General features: G+C 46.7%; 1 long non-coding RNA gene across 1 annotated transcript; it reads left to right on the plus strand.

Annotated features, from left to right (window-relative positions):
• On the plus strand, positions 1–1,908 carry LOC123160419 (uncharacterized). The gene is made up of 2 exons (XR_006480199.1): positions 1–740; positions 808–1,908. It is a non-coding gene; the product is annotated as an uncharacterized lncRNA (long non-coding RNA).
• The last annotated feature ends 9,416 nt before the right edge of the window (positions 1,909–11,324 follow it).

The raw sequence follows: 11,324 nt of genomic DNA on the forward strand, positions 1-11,324 counted from the left end.
TCTCCCGATCTGGATCAGGAGCTTGTCGGCGCCGCCCAACCTGCCTTCCCCAGCTAGCCGGCCACCCTCTCCTCCTTCTCACTGTCGCTTCATCTCCTAGCCTCCCTCCCTACTCCCAACCTCCACCGGCCGCCACATGATTCACCCCCCTTGATCCTCTCCACCTTCCACACTAGAGCCCGTGGGCCGCGGTACCCACTCTGTTGCCTCTAGGACCCTGGCCTCCTTCCTCCCAACACCGGAGCGCAACTACCTTCTTCCTCCTGGCGCAAGAGGTGCCGCGCGCGGCCGCGCTCCATGTGTCCCCCGCAACTCTTCGATCCCCCTGTCCCGACCCCAGATCCGGCGAGGATCCACCAGGCGGTGCCTCAGCCGTCACCGTCGGGATGCTTTGGATCGGGCGACAGGGGAGCCCCCGCGCGGCCATGCACTGGATCCCCTGTCTTCCTCGCTGGATTCGGCCTTCGCCAGCAACACCTACGCTCAGGAGGTCCCACCACCGCATCCCCGACCCGCCACTGTGACTCCGCGACACGACCCGCCACCGCGCTCCTCACCTCGACTTCCTCCCATCCGTCATGGAGCGAGGGACCCGACCCCTAGATCCGTCAAGCTCAGCTCCCTCTTCCAGCCACGCGACCCCACACCTCCCAGCGTGGACGGGTCTGTGGCGCTCACCCACACAGGATCCCTCCCCCTCCCTGGACTCCGGCAGTCCCGTTCCCATGGCGCGCCAGCAGGTATAAACAAAAAGAAGCCCAAAACAAAATCTTCACTATTGTTCTCCGCTGACTACGAGCAGTGCAGGTTGCTCTTCGTTGCAGGTTGGTTGGATTGTTGGTGCAGTACCCAAATCGCTAGTGTTTTCGCTAATGCTCGCACACATCACTGGAGGTTCACCGGAGCACCCCCTCGCAGCTCTGTCCTTCCCCAACATGTAGTTCACTGGCGACGGCCTTCAGTTCATTTTGGTTGCTGTTGATGCCATCGCCACAACAGTACAGACAGGTCAGAGTCGACCACCTCACCTCCTCTCCCTGACAGCGTCAAGTTTGGTTGTTGCATGCATTTGCAGTATACCAGGCGTGGGCGTGCAGTGCGCAAGGCGACAGCCTGAAGTTTGGTTCTGGGACGCACTTGCAGTACACCAGGCGTGCCCGTGCAGTGTGCAAGCCGACGGCATGCAGTGCGCAAGGTGCCAGCCTGAAGTTTGGTTGTGGCATGCACTTGCAGTACACCAAGCGTGCACGTGCAGTGCGCAAGCCGACGACATGAAATTTGGTTGAGGCGTCCCTCTCCTTGTCGTCTACATGGATCCAGCGCCCCGTGGTCGTCTCTCATTCCGTCAACAAGAGGGCCAGGGTCGTTGCTCACTGTTCACATTTTTTTCCACGCTACCCCTTATCACTTCTTGTGTTTGTTTGGCAATTTCACCAACGTGTCTTGGGTTCACATGTTCGTTGGTGCAGCTCGAAGCTCCCTCGCCCGATGCCAGCAAATAGGCTTCCTTGTGAAGTTCAATAGCGCCACCAATGGTTCATGGATAAACTATTTGATATGCTTCAAAGAAGAGTAGAAGGAAAAAAAATTGAACAAAGGTTTCTGCTGAAGCTTTTGCGTTGAGGAGTGAGAGGAGCTGTTAAATATTTAACTTTCTTTTTTCCTTTTGGCAATTGGCCTATTTTGTTCTGGAGTTGTCTTAAATTTTTCGCTGTGATTGAGAAAAAGGTTTTGGAGTTCACTAGCAAAAATGAGCGACTGTGTGCTTGCAGTACGTCCAGAGAGTGTGTGCGGTTAGGCGGGGCAGGCACTGCATCGTGTCATTGCATTTAAAAAAATGTGGAGTGGGTTGTATTTTGTGTGCGATGATTGTAACTTGGAGACCGAGAAAGGGATGCAATTTTTTTACACTACATTGTGGGTTATTGCTCAATTTGTAAAATCTTTCTTTGTAAAAGCAGTGCGCTCGGTTGAACCGAAGAAGTACTTTTTTTCAAAGTTCATTATTAAAAAAAGTATAAAATAAAAAACATCATGAAGTTCGCTTGCCCGTTTGTTTGCAGTGCGGTTTTCAGTTTAAAAGCAGTGCGGTTTTCTTCTTTGTCTTCAAAAATTTATGTCCCATAAAAAAATCATGCAGTCCGCTAGTCCGCCTGATGTGGTGCGGTTTTCAATCTAAAAGCAGTGCGGTTTTCTTCCTTGTCTTGAAAAATTTACGTCCACAAAAAAAAAAGCCATGCAGTTCTTTTATCCGTGTGATGCAGTGCGGTTTTTCGTCCGTTGCAGTGCGGTTTTCAGTCGGATGAAGTATCCACGTTGATTTGGGTGTCGCGAAAAACAGAGTGTCCGCATTTCTGTAAATTCGAAATTCCTCTTAAACTGTAAAGAATCAGAGAGAGTGTTCTACATGAAAGAGTTGCATCTCATTGATATCTTTCCAACGGCGCATAGTTTGAATCATTCCGACTAGCGGTTTGCAAAAATTTCGCGAAAAACGGCCGCTACAACTCATCATCCGCCGCATGATTTTCAAAATTAACTTAAAACCGTAAGGAATCTCAAAAATATTTTAACATATGAAAGTTGCGCCTCGTTCGTAGCTTTCCAACGGTGTATCACACGCCTCGTTTCGACAAATGGTTCAAAAACTGGAGCGAAAATAGTATCAAATTTTTTTAAAAACTTGAAAAACAGAGTTTCGCTATTTAGTAAATTTGAAATTGCTTTTAAACCGTGATGAATTAGAGAAAGATTTATATATGAAAAAGATGCGCCTCGACGATATCTATCCAACAGCGTATCATTTGCTTCATTCCGACAAGCGGTTTAGAAACAAACGCGAAAAAACGCTCGCTACCACTCGTGATCCGCTGCACTATTTTCAAAACTGCTCTTAAACCGTGTGGAATCTCGAAAAGTGTTCAACATGTCAAAGGTGCGCCTAATCCATAGCTTTTCAATGATATATTACACGCCTCATTCTGGTAAACGGTTAAAAAATTAGAGCGAAAACAGTACCGGAAAAATAACGTGTGCAGTTTTTTCTCCGACGAGAAGTTCACTAGTCTCTATTGTAGTGCTCGTCGTCAAAATGATGCAGTGCGCTTCTGTTGAGCGTGCAGTGCCGAAGTGGTGTGCAGAATAGTTATTCTGCTAATATTAGCAGAATAGACCGTCTGTGTGTGTATATATATATATATATGTGTGTGGGGGGGGTGTGTGTGGGTGTTTTGTCCTTTATAACATTCACTTATAGCTATGTCTTTGGTGCTACCCCCTCAAATTCTTTCTGTCTAAGTCATATGCATTTTGTTGACACTTGTCGAATATCTTCTCTGTGTCCTTGTCAGCAGAAGATATAGAGACACACTTTTAAAACTGATTTTAATGTCTTATCCTTTGCCTGAAAACCGGAGAAGCCGGAACGACCACCCGACAATCCAGGCGTGTGTGTGAACATAGATCAACTCCTGATAAGTTGCATGTACGCCACCTGTCCTTCAGATGTGAACCGCCAGGGGCACCTGCATAATTGCGCTGCGCTGTCCTCCTCCTTCCTATAAATACTCGCCCCCTCGCGGTCAATATCTCTTTTTCCACCTCGCCATCTCGCTCAAACCTTAGCGCCACTGCTAGCTCACATCGACGCCGGAGACAAAGTGCTTAGCTCCCGCGACTTCTTTCACACCGTCCTCACGCCGGCCGCGGACCTCGTCTTCTCCGCTGCCGCCGTAGGTGTCTTCCGCCGCCAAGTTAGGGCATGGGAGATTGGACTGCTCGGCCTCCCTTCTACCTCATCTAGCAGTTCGTCTGTGGTAATTAAATCTCACTTTTTACAGTCTTTTATCTCTCAAATCCATGCACTTCAACCAAAAGTGGTTTATACACTTTCAAATCTGGATCTGTCTCTTTCTAAATCTCATATATTGTAGAGTATGTTCACTTATGCGTCAAAAATAGTTAGATTCCTCACTTGTACCTATTCGTGGATTCGTACAAATCTGGAACCAACTTCCTTCAATAAGTGAATGTCTTCACACTGTGAGGTCAATGTCTTCTAAACTGATTTATCTTCAAAATCTTCTGAGAATGCATATGACCTCTTCCCCTTTCCTCGCATCTCTAATGTTGTCATAGGTATATGTCCGTGGGAGAATCCCTTGGTTCTCATAGTCTGCATTCATTTGCAGAATTTTTACAGTGTCACATTGAATCTATTGAAGCCAGTTCTTGCTTGACAAGTAGACGGAAGCCTTTCACTATTTTGAAGCCTATCTGTCTGAACATTATGGCTACTGAGAAGTCTGCATGGAAATGAGGCAGGCAATGCCGTGGCAAAAGAGCACTGGGCTTGCCTGCAGATCTATATGAACTCTACAAATCTGATCCTGAAGAGAGCTACACATAGCGCAAGAACTGGATCTAGTGGATCCGAAGATATTGGGCAGAGCAGTCGTTCAAGTACAAGTTTGTAACACCTGAATATGCTAAGAAGAATGCCATCAAGCGCCCATGGGGTGATTGTCTGTACAAAAATTTGGTACCGAAGACAAAGGCTGAAGCTATTGCTGAGGAGTTCTATCCTTGCATGGTCCGAGGACCTCAGCCTGAGAATGTCGACCCATCATCACTCTTATGGTGTCGTGACGACAATCTCTTCAAGCGTAACCTTTAGTTTGCAAAAGATTCAGCTATTAAGAACCAGAAGGAATTTGGCCTCAACTTCAACCCTGGTCCCTCTACTCCAAGGTCAGATGGTACTCGTGAAGCCAATGAGAACAGAATTGGCCCCTTCGCGAACTTCGATGGGCTTCTGCCCATATTGCTGCCCAGAGAGCTATAGTGGAGCAATCTGCTGAAGAAGCAGACTCTAATGATGCTCCATCTCCACCGAAGCAGAAGAAAAAGGCTAAAGCTTCAAAGCCTTCCGCTACTGCTGCTTCGAAATCTTCAACCAAGAAGCCTCTGAAAACTGCACCTCCTGAATCCAGTGTGCAATCTGAAGATTTGTCTCGTGTGTCCAAGAGGACCAAGAGGCAATTGGCCAAGAAGGTTTCTGGGCAACCCCTCACACCTGTTGTTGTTCTATGCAACGAGGAAGAAACAATTGATTTGTCAAGTGATGAAGATCTTGGTGATGAAGCTCTAGAGATGCTGATCAAGAGCAAGCAAGAGGCGGAGATCTTCAGTGATCTGCCCCTCTTTGATGTTGACATCTTGAATAACTTAATTGATGAGTGGTTCGACGACCAGAGCATCAGCATTCAGAGCTTGCAGCTGCCAATAGGCATCAGGGCCATGTTTCATGGAGCCATTGCTAATGAGTTGGCCTTGGCTCAGAAAATCGTCGAGCTCAAAAATAAGATAGATTATGAGAGGTGCATTTCAAGAATCATATGCACAAGCTCAGTGTGGCAGATGTGCAAATTTCAAGAAGATGTTGCATGACCTCAAGACTGAATTTCACAAGAAGCGTGAAGAAGCCAAAGGCTCTTGGGAATGCATGAAGGCTTATGCACAGAAATGTGTGCAAGCACACAATGAAGCTAAAAAGAGGAAAGCTCTTGGGTGTCCTGGCATCAACCCCAGAATGGCTGCTAGGAAGACCAAGAAGCATGCCGAAGCCAATCTTGATGCACCAAGGCAGGGACAACCCAACATTGTCTTCCCTGCCAGCATGACTGGCTCGAAGCCAAAGGTCCCCTCTGTTGCTTCAGAGCTCAAGAAAACAAGGCAAGCTAAAGCCGAATCCAGAAAGAGGAAGCACAAGGATACATCTGATGATGATCCCTCAAAGAAAAAGTTGAATACAACGGGCTCTAAGTCTTCAAGGAAAGAGTGTGCTGCTGCCCCAGAGCCCCTCATAGTTGAACCCATTTCTGTTGCCTACCCTGCCTCTGCAAATCACGAGCGTCGTCTCGTCGTCCATGAGCCTGCTCCCACAGAGGCTCCAGAATCTGAAGAAGTTCCAGTTGTTGACCACAATGCAGCTGAAGACATTGGTCATGAAGACAATGTACTTGATGATGAAATCCTTCCCCAGCTTGAGCCCCAGTTGGTATCATCGCCTGCTCCTGCGAGCAGTGAATACATTAGCATTGGTCGTCCATTGACGCCAATTGCTCAAGATGACTCATGGGCTGAGCACCAACAAGAAGATACCCCAGTACAGGATGAAACACCCCGTACTCCACTAGCTCAAGTCACCTCTTCGGTGCTTGATGATGACAATTACATGGAGGCCACTCCATTTCCGAAGGTGTCGCCAACGTTTTGCAGGCTTCACAAAGGTCTCAGGCCACCTGTCTCTATGTCGACCATTCCAGAAGAAGATTCACAACAATCTAGCTCAGTGGCACGTCAAGTGTTCCCTGAAGCAAATCCTTCTGCGACTGCTCAAGAGTCTGAAGCTAAAGCTATTGAAGACATTCTGGCTGCATCAGCCGAAAAAGAAAGAAGAGAAGAAGAAAGAGAAGCCACACCCCCTGCTACTGATCAAGTCATTCTTGAAGAGAATGTGATCATGCACGACCCTCCAGTCGTTGACCAGATGGAGGTTGAAAACACTGAGGCTGCCACCAACAATGCTACTGGAGCCAATGACCCAGTCATGGCTGAAGACAATGTGGAGCCTGAAGGAAATGTAAATGCTAAAGCCACTGTGACGCCAATCACCACTGATGGTGTTGTTCCTCCACCACGGCCTCATACCATGGGAAGGGCCTTCAATCATGAAGGTCAGATTGTCACTATCCGATGGCCAATTATGGTTCCTCCTACTACTTCAGGACCCCAGTATGATTATCATGTGGAGCAAAGGCCTCAAGTTCAGAAGCCAAAGCCACATCTGCTAAGGCTTCCAAGTGATGTCACTACACAAGTCTCATTCAGCGTGCTCAACTTCAGAGACCACAACACCTTCTTTGATAGCGCCAAGAACCCATACAAGAAGCCAAAGATCTCCTCTGACAGATTTTGGAGCCATCAACAGCAAAGCTATTACTCTTGCATTCTATACAATCAAGACCAGATTTTTCCGCACAGACGTCTGGATTGTGATGCTATGGATGGGCTGCCATGTCTGGAAGAAGCCCTTGACTGCTTTAGGGATGTTGGTCTTCTAGCTTTTGTGACTGATAAGGAACATTAGAATGAAGAGCTTCTGCTTCACTTTTATGCCACTCTACACATTCGAGGCTACAACAGGGATCCAAAGACTTGGATCCTTGAGTGGATGACAGGTGATGTACATCATGAAGCCAAAGCTCAGGATATCATCGAGCTTACTTCCCTGCCCACTCCAGGTGAGTTATATGAACCTGGTTGTTCGCTCCATCAGAATGAACTGCAGAGCATATTTCAGAAGCCAGAGCCAAACATGAGCCAAATGCTTAGCATGATGAAGCCATTGCCCCAAGACGCTGAATATCCAAAGGAGTTCTTTGTTAAGGACCTTGAGTACCTGCCACGCACAGTGTATCACATTCTGAGGCATACTCTCTGGCCCATCAAAGGCCATTCTTCTGAAGCCAAACATGAAGGCGCCATGAAGATTTTGGTATTCTATATCATCAATGGCATCAACTTCAACACTCAGGATTTCTTCATTAGACAACTTGCTGCTTCCGAGATTGATCTGTTTGGTCTGAAGTTTTATGCTCCATGGGTGATGTGCTTGATTAAGCGTCATTCAACTATTGACTATATGCCTTTAGCGTGCAACCACATTGTCTTTCTGCCTGATGTTTATAAGTCTGTTGAAGCCATCTACCCCGAGCCTACAAAGAAGCCCCTCCGTCTTGAGAATGCTGAATTCCAGAGCTTCACACAACCCATTCCAGGTGTTCATGTGCCCAATGCTGCAACTCCTGCTTATCCTTTGGCTGGCAATCTGCGTCTATCGCACCGTGCCAATATTGAAGCGACTGCAAGCACCATAGCTCAAAGGCCTCAAAAGCGTCCTCGTGTTCTTAATGACCGTGAGCTTCTGGTGGCTTTACATCAAAAGCAGGACAGACATCATGACTGACTGAAGCGTCAGATGCAAAGTATCTTGGTGGATGTCATTCGCATTCGCAACTTGGCCACAAAGAACTCGTTTGTAGCCCATGAAGCCCGTCAGTGGTCTTGGAAGAGTCTCACCTTGCTCTGCACTGAAGATGATCTTCTCGCGGATGGCTTCACTGAGAATTTCAAGTTTGACTCCAAGCCTCCTCAAAATGCAAGTTGGTGTCGCACACCCTCCATTGAAGACTCTGAGTGCTCATCTTCGGCTGCAACTGTTGTTGCGAGAGTCGTCGATGAAGAAGATGATGCCACTTCGTCTTTTTAACTACACTGCATCACGATGCTTCACCAGGCCCGTCTGCACCACCAAACTCCAACATCGACCCTGCTGCTCCAACTTCGTCTCCACCTGGGAATGAGTAGATACTCTATGTCTTCAAACCTTTTTGGTCATTACTGACAAAAGGGGGAGAAGCATATGAGTTGATAGTCTTCAAGCGGGTCCATATGGGTGGTTGCTTAATTTTTTCTAAGTTCTTACAACTCTCGTTCTGAAACTTTTGGCTTTTGAGTTTTAACACTTAAACTCGATGGTCGTCTGCTACTCTTGCTGCCACTTTGTGATGCGATGATAAAATCCGCATGTAGTCATTCTGCAGACGTCCATTTTCCGTTATGCATATCATTATCTTCATTACCTTTTTATATGCATGATGAATTGTCTTCACACTTTGAAGATGGCCTCCACAAAGCAAAACCTGCCATGTGCATTTGCATTCAAAAGCAAACTATTTATATGCACATCTTTAGGGGGGAGTCTCTTTATATGTATGAAGACAATGCTTACAAAACTAAACTTTCACATACTTTTCTCCCTGTTGAAAACTTCAACCAGTTTGTCATCAATCACCAAAAAGGTGGAGATTGTAAGTGCATCTAGTGCCACCCCTAGTTGGTTTTGGAGTATTGACGACAAACGTGGTTGAGGGACTAATGTGTTTGAGAGAATTGCAGGATAACACAGGTTGTGTCCCTCATTGATTCGGTTTACCTACCAGAGATGACCCCTAAAAATGTGTGAAGACATTGAAAACAATGGTGGTTCGTGAATACATTCACGACAAATATTATGACACGTGAAGATATTCACTTGAAGACTATGGAGTGCGAAGACATAGCTGTTTTGTAGTTTCCTTTCTTCTTTATTGAGTCATAGGAACCACCATACTGTTAAGTGGGGTCCAAGTGAATAAAGTCAGAGTGACTGAAGTGATACTCAACCAAATCCTATGTCTTCGAGCGAAGACAATGAGAGCAAACCTTATCCAAAGCTGGATGAGTCAGTTTTGCTTGTAGCCTAAGCCAAGCTGCCACGTGTGTTTGAAATTTGACCGTTGGACAGTTTAGTGACCCAGGGTCATTTTAGACATATTAGGTCGGGTTGCCTCCTTGCTATAAATAGCCCACCACCTACACCCTAAGTTGGTGGCTGCTCAGAGTTAGTGCACGACTTTTGTCGTTTGAGAGCAATCCACCTCCGAAGCATTTGAAAGAGAGATCCTTGCGAGGACAAAGCCCTAAACACCCAGAGCCAAAGAGTGTTAGGCATCATTGAAGTCTTTCTATCCGCGTGATCCGAGGACTTATTACACTTGAGGACTGTGAATCCTCCAGTCGGTTAGGCGTCGCGTTCTGAGCATCCAAAAGTCATTGTGGATTGCCTATGAACGAAGTCTGTGAAGGTTTGGAAGTCTACCTCGAAGACTTACCAGAGTGATCGGGCGAGGACTGGGTGTCCTTAGCTCAAGGGGAATAAGGTGAAGACACAGTCTTCTGGGTTCAATCTCAGCCTCCCTAACCAGACGTACAGTTGTCACAACAACTGGAACTGGTCTACCAAATCCTTATCTTCACCAAGCAACTGGTTATATCATCTACTCTCTTTGTTTTACAGTTTGTCTTCGTGAAGTCATTGCTTGCCTGCCTGATTCATTTGACTTCATCCTTTGAAGACTTATATCTATTCAGCTTTGTACTATCTTTCATTCTAATCCTGTCTGCCTAGTTACAGTTAATCTTCGTACTTTCCCTATATTGTATGCTTGACTAATGCTTGCCTAGTGTAGTCTTCATTCCGCTGCTTACTATATAGGCCCAGTCTACCTGTTTCTCTTCAAAGCCACTGTGTTTTGAAGGCTTTCATAAAAATCGCCTATTCACCTCCCCCTCCCCTCTAGTCGATAACTAGCACTTTCATCCTTGGGACCTCTCTCTTTTGTTCTAACCGGGCTAATCCCCTTTCCATTATAGAGATAACGGAAATGCAATCGATCCAAGGCTAATCTGAACTAATCCCCTTGAGACCTTATGTTATTTTGCGGGCTTGTTTATTTGTTGCCCCCAACATGCAGCTTGTCTTTTATTTTTCGTTCGAAACCTTGATGTATTGTGTGAACCTCTGTTTTTTGGTGTGGCCGTATCGTGGTTATGGCTTTGTTTATAAAGTGAGGTATCACTCGAGGTATGAAACCTTTTTTAGCATTGCTTGCTAAGGAAAAAAAGAAGAAGTTAGGACTACCGCGTCCGTCCTTGTAAGTAATGTTTAGATTATATGGCCAAAAGCTACCCTGTCATACTTTAGTCATGACTAGAAACTTTATATTTGTTTGGATCATGACCAATTCTTTTTGGCAGGTCAATGCTCATGTTCCCACTCTAGTTCAAAGTTTCTTGCTAATGTTACCAAATCATGGACCAGTAAAACCTCAACCAAAATTTCAGTTAGTCAAAGAGTCATTTTACAGTGCATCCGAATGATATGGACCGTCCGTCGGAGCGAATTCGACGGTCCAGATCCGATGCAATACGCTGATGTCACGTGTATTATATCAGACCCCGAGGGGCATTTTCAGCAGAAAAAATATTTTGAACTGATCTGATTTTCCCTCCCAAATATTTCGAGGGTATTCTCGGTACAAATTTTAGGGCTATTTTCGGTTCGATTTTTATCCTGTTCGCTAGGGTTTATTCCTCGCCACCGCTAGGGTTTTAATCCTCGCCGGCAGGATCTAGCCGCTCGTCGCGGCCCCTCCCTCCCTCGCCACCGGCAGGATCTAGCCGTGCGTCGCGGCCCCTCCCTCCGTCGTCGCCGACAGGATCTAGCCGCGCGTCGCGGCCCCTCCCTTCCTCCACCCCAATTCCCTCGCGATCTCGCACCACCTTTTCAACGAACACTAGAGAAGGCCCACTGCCCTCCCCGCGGCGGCCGCCGGCGAAGAGTTGGCGCCATCCCACCTCCCAGTCCTCCATGCGGGTGC

This window comes from Triticum aestivum, chromosome 7B, assembly GCF_018294505.1.
Source record: "Triticum aestivum cultivar Chinese Spring chromosome 7B, IWGSC CS RefSeq v2.1, whole genome shotgun sequence".
Classification (NCBI taxonomy): Eukaryota; Viridiplantae; Streptophyta; class Magnoliopsida; order Poales; family Poaceae; genus Triticum; species Triticum aestivum.